General features: G+C 41.4%; 1 protein-coding gene across 8 annotated transcripts in view; it reads left to right on the top strand.

Annotated features, from left to right (window-relative positions):
• HLCS (holocarboxylase synthetase) overlaps window positions 1-7,558 on the top strand; it is a 226,340-nt gene that overhangs the window by 117,571 nt on the left and 101,211 nt on the right. The window lies entirely within an intron of this gene.

The raw sequence follows: 7,558 nt of genomic DNA, 5'->3' as shown, positions 1-7,558 counted from the left end.
GAGCCCTTAGCACAGAACCTGGTCAGCATTCCATAAATGTCTGCCGAAATAAAATGAAGTAATTTTTCTGTCAACATATCCACCATTGGGAGAGGTGAAAAATTGAGAAAATGAATAGAATGTGTTTAACTTATTTTCACACTCATTTTATTGAAGCTCTCTGTAAAAATAAACCCATGTGGATGGTAATTGATTGAGTGATAATTTCTAAGTAGCAAAGTGTTAAAGTAGATAAGTGCCTCCTACTGTGGAGAAATTGCCTGGCCAAAATCTGAACCGCTGAGGTGTTTATTTTAACACTGGGAAACATTTATTACTCTAAACTTGTTTCCATTCATACACAGCATCTATCATACCAGATGTGCCATGTCTAAAGTAGACATGGTTTTAAAAATGCAGAAATCCCTCTATCAGGTGAATTTCTAAAAGTAATGTTTCCTTTTTATTTATTGCCTGTTTCTTCATCCACTTTTCCTTCTAAAGTAAAGCTAAAGTTATAATTTGCCTTGTTTTTTTTTTGAACATACACAAAAATTAACAGCATTGTGGCATATTTTTCTCAATTAAAAATAGCTTAAATTAAAATTTGAATGTCTCCAGAGAGAACTTGGGGTTGAGGTCTTATGAGGAATGAAGCATCAGTGGTTTTCCCCGCACGTTGGTCTGAGTTCACCATTTCATTAATTCAAACCTGGTCTTAGGTGGCCAGTTTGGGGGAAGGAGAGTGGCTTCCTGGAGGGGGTGTGGCTTCCCATGGGGGGCACGTGTGGCCTTGGAGTCTGATGAACCGGGTTTGAGTCTGGTTCTATCACTTACTACCTGGGTGACGTTGGGGAAATTATATGACTTTTCTCTGTTTAGTTTTCTCATCTGAAAAATCAGAAATGATGATGCCTATTCAGACAGAATGAGATGAAATCAAACACTAAATCTGATGCCAGGGACAGAGCAGGTGCTCAATGAAAATCAGCCCTTCCCCCAACACGTACACATACAGCGTACATGTGTGCATGCATACAGGGATCCCTGTGCATTCTTATTCTTGCCTTGTTAATTCTGACCTGAGTCCTGCCATATACTGGGCTCTGGATGAATATTGGTTCAATAAATAATGTGACCTGCAAGGAGCAATTCTAGGATGAGGTGTGCAGGTCAGTGTCACCCTCCAGGCAGGCATTAGCCTCCATGGTGTGACTGAGGATTGCTAGACCACTTTTCCCATTTCCCTGTCACTGTGCTAGAACACCAGTAGTTAAGCGGTGTTGCTGCTGGACGTTTCCATGTGAGCACAGTTGGGAAGCGTGGTTCATGAAGCCCAACTTTGACACTACTTACAATCCTTGTTCAACATCCTCACAGTTTCAGTTTAAGCTACAGCCACAAGTTCGAGGGGTCATGTTGGGTTTGTGGTTGGATGCTCTTTAAACACAAGACAACCTGTATCAAAGGCAGTTCTGGAAATGCAAAGAGTATTAGGCTGTTACACGGGAAGGGCGTTGCACTGTGCAGTGATGCCCTGTCAGCTATAGTTTTGAGACAAACTTTTGAGATTAAAAGATTAAGAAAAAATCCTCAGTCCTTCTGCTCCTGTGAAGAACCAGATGGCCGCTGTCACCCTGGTTTCCTTCCTTCTGTGGAACACGTGCGTGTCTTCAGGGCACATGTCAGTGGCGGGGAGTGGTGGGTGCAGGTCTGGACCCAGAGATGGTGAAAAGCCAGAGAGTGAGGTGGGCATTCTGCTGAGATGCTGGAAAACCAAGTCAGGTAAGGAAGGATGTGAAAGACGGTGAAGTTCAAGGCGAACAAGGAAGGGCTGAGTGAAGGGAAGATCACAGACCTCGTGGGAAACGGGCCCCAGCAGATCAGAGCCTGCTGCCCTGGTCCTGAGCCCGGAGAGGGTGGGAGAGAAGAGTCAGTGGGCTGATTCACTTGGGAAGTGGGGGTTAGACTCCTGTGTGTGGTGCATATGCTGTCCTTCATGGGAAGGCTCTGCCCACGCATATGTGTGGTCTGCTCTGTCTCCCTGTGGATCTCGCTCCCGATGTCCCCATGCCACCCTGATGACCGCAGGCACCGCCCTGCCCCAAGGACCCCGTCCATGCTTCTCCCTGACCTCCTGCCCTTGTCTTGTTTATCCCCTCTCCCCCTCCCTCCAAAATTTAAAGCTGTCAAGGTCAGGGATTTGTGTGCTGCTATATCCCCTGAGCCTGGGTGAATTGGGCTCCGTGGATGTTTGTTGAATGAGCAGGTGCATTTAGAAAACACACTTAGGGCTGTCTGGATGGTTTCCCCTCAGTCCTGTTTTTTTTTTTTTGATTTTGTTTTTTTTTTTAAAGAGATTGATCTTTCCAACTTCGATTTTACCAGCCGTGGCTCCTCTTACAAAAGAGGCTTGGTGGTTAGGGAGAGAGTCCCACTTTATATTCCAAGTAATGCTGAACCAGTAGCTACTCTTGAGATTTTCTGTGTTTTGGAGATATATCAAAAATAGGTTCCAGATGCGTTAAAGAATTGACGATAAAAACACGAGAAAGAAGACAGTAAATGGGATACTTAGTCATGCTCATGACAAGATAAGGTTTCTTAAGTGTATGGACAACCAATGAGATTTTTCTAGAAATTAAAAAAAAATTAAAAAAAAATTTTTTTAAAGATTTTATTTATTTATTCATGAGAGACACACAGAGAAAAACAGAGATACAGGCAGAGGGAGAAGCAAGCTCCCTGTGAGGAGCCCAGTGCAGGACTTGATCCCAGGACCCTTGGATCATGACCCTAGTCAAAGCAGATGCTCAACCACTGAGCCACCCAGGTGCCCCAAGAGCTGGTCTTTTGCAGAGAAAACAGGGCCACTATGTTTTGACAAGGGGAGCTTGTGCGAAGTGAGCAGAGCACAGGCCCCTGGGAATGCCAACATGGAGGGAGCAGTGAGCATCTGGGGAGCCCCCGGGAGGGCCCTGGAGGTTTGTGGTAGGCAAACGAAGCGGGGGGGCCGATGCCAGGGCCTTGACACTACTGCTCACTGTTTTACCAAGGCCTCACCGCAACTGGCTGGTCTCAGAGCTGGGCCAGGCTCCCTCACATATGCACAGACAAAACCCCGACATGAATCCTTATGGGCCTCTTCAGAACAGGACTAGTGGTGAGAGAACACAGCCCAGGGGATGGAGGTTCTGTGTATTTCTCCTACCTGCCTTCTGCCTTCCCATCTCCTGCTTTGGGATAGGGTTGGACAGAAAGAAAGGAAAGGAGAAAGGATCTAAAGGTTTATTTATTTTCTTGTTGCTGAAGCAACTAACGTAGAACTGGCATACCTAGGGTGCCTGACCATAAATAAGAGATAAAATGTCCTGAGACAACTGTTTAAACAAACCTCCGTAGTAGTGAAGACTTAGAAACATCAGTTGACCTCTTTCAGTGCAAAGCATTCCTTACTTTGCATGGCCAAAGCTGTGTGTGTCAGAGCCGTGACCTTGCTCTTGCAGGGCATGTGAGGACAGAGTTTCTGTATGCACGAAGTCCAGCTAACATGCATCCCACAAAGGGAGAACTGCCTGTGTTAATAAATAAATACACTTAAGGCCATCAAAGTATGACGTCACCAGGGAAAAGTGTGGTGTGTGTGTGTGTCTTTGTGTGTGTGTGTGTGTCTGTGTGGTTTCACATGCTAGTAAATCTTAGCTCCTTTGAGCTAGTTTTCTGATTTCAAAATACATTAGCCATTTCATGCTCTGGCTCATACCCACCTCATAACTAGAGGTGAGGGAACATGATCCCTAGATGTGGTTTTCTCTTAACTAGGTGATTATTGGTGGTGGGTGCTATTTGGGCATTCATGTATTTTTTTTTCCTCCTATTTTTCCTTTTGTTGCTGTGGGGGCTGTATTACATCGCCTGATGATATACTTCCTACAACAGGTTATGTTTTAATGCTTTTTCAGAGTGTTAATTGGCTCCGGAGGGTTTCAAAGCACTATTGGTGCTTTGCTATTGGTATGGTATGTGTTATTTATGTCTTTCTCAACCATAGAAGCCATGGTATTTACATCTAATCTGAGACAGATTCTATTTTAGAAAGTCTCACCTATGATTATTGCCATTTGTCTGTCCTTTAAAACTAAAGCCGTCCGCAGTCTAAATACCAGAAGTGCTCCGTAACTTCAATCACGGTTTTAACACGGCAGGAATCCCACCCCGGTGTTCTGGCCTGCCTTTTCCCCAGCAGCTCTTTACCATGTGAGTAACTCTACATAAAGTAGTGGTTTCCAACCAAATTAGACCCATACCAAAGTTTTCTTCACCAGCTTTTTTGAGATAATTGGATGTCAATTATACAATTCAGCCATTTAAAGCATACAGTTCAGTGGTTTTTAGTATATTCACACGTGTGGAACCATCACCACAGTCAATTTTTTGAACATTTTCATCAACCCAAAGAGAAACCCCGTCCCCATTAGCAATCCTCCTCATGCCCCTTCCCAGCCCTAGGCAACCTCTATAGATTTGCCTGAATCTGGATGTTTCATATGAATGGAATTATGGCAACACTTGGCCCTGTGTGTCTGGCTTCTTTCACTTAGCCTAAGTGAAAGGGTCATCCTTGTGCATACCTCTTTTTATAATAAATATTTTGTGTTGCTATCATTTAACCTCTTAAAGTTGAATTCTTAGACTGTGTAACTGATCTACACACATAACTTAAAAATTTAGTATATCCTAGGAGCACCTGGCTGGCTCCATCAGTAGAGCACATGACTCTTGATCTCAGGATCATGAGGTCAAACCCCACCTTGGATGTAGAGATTACTTAAAAAGAAAAAAAAGAAAAGAAAAAATTAGTATAATCTAAACATAAAACAGGCAAAAAGTAAAGAAAAATAATGTGCATTTTAATACAGGCTCCTATGTACGAGTGTTTGAGAAGACACAATGAGGTAGTTAGATGCAACTGGACCTAAAATCATGCATACAATGGCCTTGCAACAGATGGACTCATAAGGATGTGTTGCCTTTGGCCATTCAGACACCACAAATGGTATTGCCTTAGGTGATGTGATTTTACGTAATGGGAAACATCTCTGTACTTCGTTTGGACTTTACCCATCTCCCCTTGATTTGTGTGCATCCTTGGAAAATTAAGGATATGATAAAACTGTACAGAAAGTACTTTTTGTTCACAGGTAATGGTAAAATCAGGCTCTCATGGTAGATTGTTATGAACAAGTTTCTCATCTATGCGAGTGACCAGCAGGACATTAAAATTTTGTTTCAGCAGGTGAGAGGGTCTTTGTGCGCTGCAGGGCAGTGGGAGTCCCTGAACACTAAATTCTGGTCACTGTTAACGACTCCAAAAAATGACATTCTGAAATGTCCCCTAGGGGGCAATCCTGCACCCATAGAGGACCTTGCTCTGGGGGCTACTTTGTGACATGGGCTTCAGCAATGAATATCTCATTAAGCTTTTTCCTCCCTGAACTGTTCAAATTATTGGCCATCCTCTTATTAATGGGAGGAAAGCTGGTACCTTTTTCAGGCAGGATGAAGAGGGAATACTCTTTGATTGTCTGTGTCCCCCACCACTCCAAGATCCTGCTAGATGTCCACATCTGTTCTGAAATGTTATGTTGTCAGAGGTCCTAGGAGCCACGCAGTCTGCATCTCCTTTTGATGCTTACTGCGACTGTTGCACGGTATAAATTATCTTCTGATGGGGACATCCTCCTAAGCATCCCTCGCTGTGCCCGGGTTGGGGGGAGCCGGAGAGCATTTCTCTCTGCAGTGGAGGAATGGACGGGACGCTGTTATACTGTGGTTGTTAAACTTTCTCACTTGTGTGCCCCTAAAATAATTTTGGAAATCTCTAAATCCCCTTACATGTGGTTTACTTGACATCTAACAATTTCCATCTGAAGTTTAAATAATTGTGAAGGATGTAATTTTCAATGTATGATGAATATTGATGTTCAAGAGCATAGTGTCTCTTTCGGAGATTTATCCATGACTCTAACTGCCATGCCTATTTTAGGCCATGGAAAGGTATATGAAGCTCTTCTTTATTAGCCAAAAGTTTATGGTTTTGTTTTATTTCCTTGAACTCATATTGCCTTTCCAGTTCCCCTATAGAATTTTATTTTATTTTTTATTTTATTTTTTTTCCCCTATAGAATTTTATACTAATGTAACACACTTAGATGTTTGGAAGTCATTTTTATTGATCACTGTAATATATTACTCTCAACAACAATTTGCAATTTTCTGTGAACATAGGCTTTAAAGATAAAAATTTCTTCTGGATTGAGTTCTCCTTATAATGATTAGTGGTATACAATATATGAAAAACAAATACACTGTAAATTTTGACAAATGCTTATTCGACCTAACTAAATTTTTGCGGGAAATAGAGCTCTGAATGAAATGGATCGGGTCATTGGTTTCAGTTCAGTTTTCTGTGGATGGACATGACTTTTTCACAGAATGAGACTGTTCAGCATTAATTTTCTTCTTTTTTATATAAGTAATGAATGAGAAATTATCTTCACATTAAAAACATAGATGGGAATGGAAATATTTCTCCTTCATCGTCGTTGTCTTCTATAGCATTGTAACTCAGGTTTTTGAAAGGTTTTCAAGTTATATGCTAAAAATGGCATTTTCTCTCTCGATAATTTTTACCCGTCTGTCAGCTAATAACTCAGGTCTGCCATCAGTCTTCATTTTTGTTGAATACAAAAAGCTGGAAACTACCTGATTTATCAAAGATACCCGAGAGACTCTACTATTACTTACCAAATTGTCTTAATTATACTGATTATTGCTTCATTTAGAGACACCTTAGCTTAATCTACTTAACAGTAGTTGAGAAAGTTGAAGTAATTTTGACCCATCCTCGTCAACACAATAGGTATATTTTTAAACAAAATGCTTTTATTTTATCCCATGTTTTATATATACTTTCATAAACACCTTGGAGCTACAGATTTAGTTCTTCCAATTTTGGGAAACTACCTGCCATAGAACCTAATTGACGAAGCCAGTCCTCACTGACAAACCTCTTAGCCAAACAAGACTTGCTTTAGAAAGTCCACCTTCCTTTTTGAATTTAGGTAAACATGTTAGTATTTATGCCCCAGTGGCCACATCTCACTTCATTCCAATTTAGAGATGAAATGAGGCATGCAGTTTGCCCCCTGGATGACATAAGGTACCCTATCTTAAATAGCTCTTTTTGGTGTTTCTCTGGGAGTAAAGTATTCTTGAATAGCAGCTAGGTCATGGAAGAGGCAAATTAAAGTGAAAGTTGTCTTCACTCCATCTACCTGACCCTAGAACAAACCTCAGTCCAGAATGCTGCAGCATGGATCAAAATACTTCATTTCTAAATGCCACTCTTTGCATTTTGGGTCTATGATGGGAAATGATCTCTGGTTTGTGGTGTTGATTTAAAGGATCTTAGTACAGTCATCAATATTTTGCATTAGCCGTTTGTTACCCCTCTAGTTTTTTTTAAAAGATTTTATTTATTTATTCATATTCATTTATTATTCATAAATAAATACAG

Source organism: Canis lupus, chromosome 30, assembly GCF_048164855.1.
Source record: "Canis lupus baileyi chromosome 30, mCanLup2.hap1, whole genome shotgun sequence".
Lineage (NCBI taxonomy): Eukaryota > Metazoa > Chordata > Mammalia > Carnivora > Canidae > Canis > Canis lupus.
Note: the sequence above shows the minus strand (reverse complement) of the source record. Positions and strands in the feature narration are given on the sequence as shown.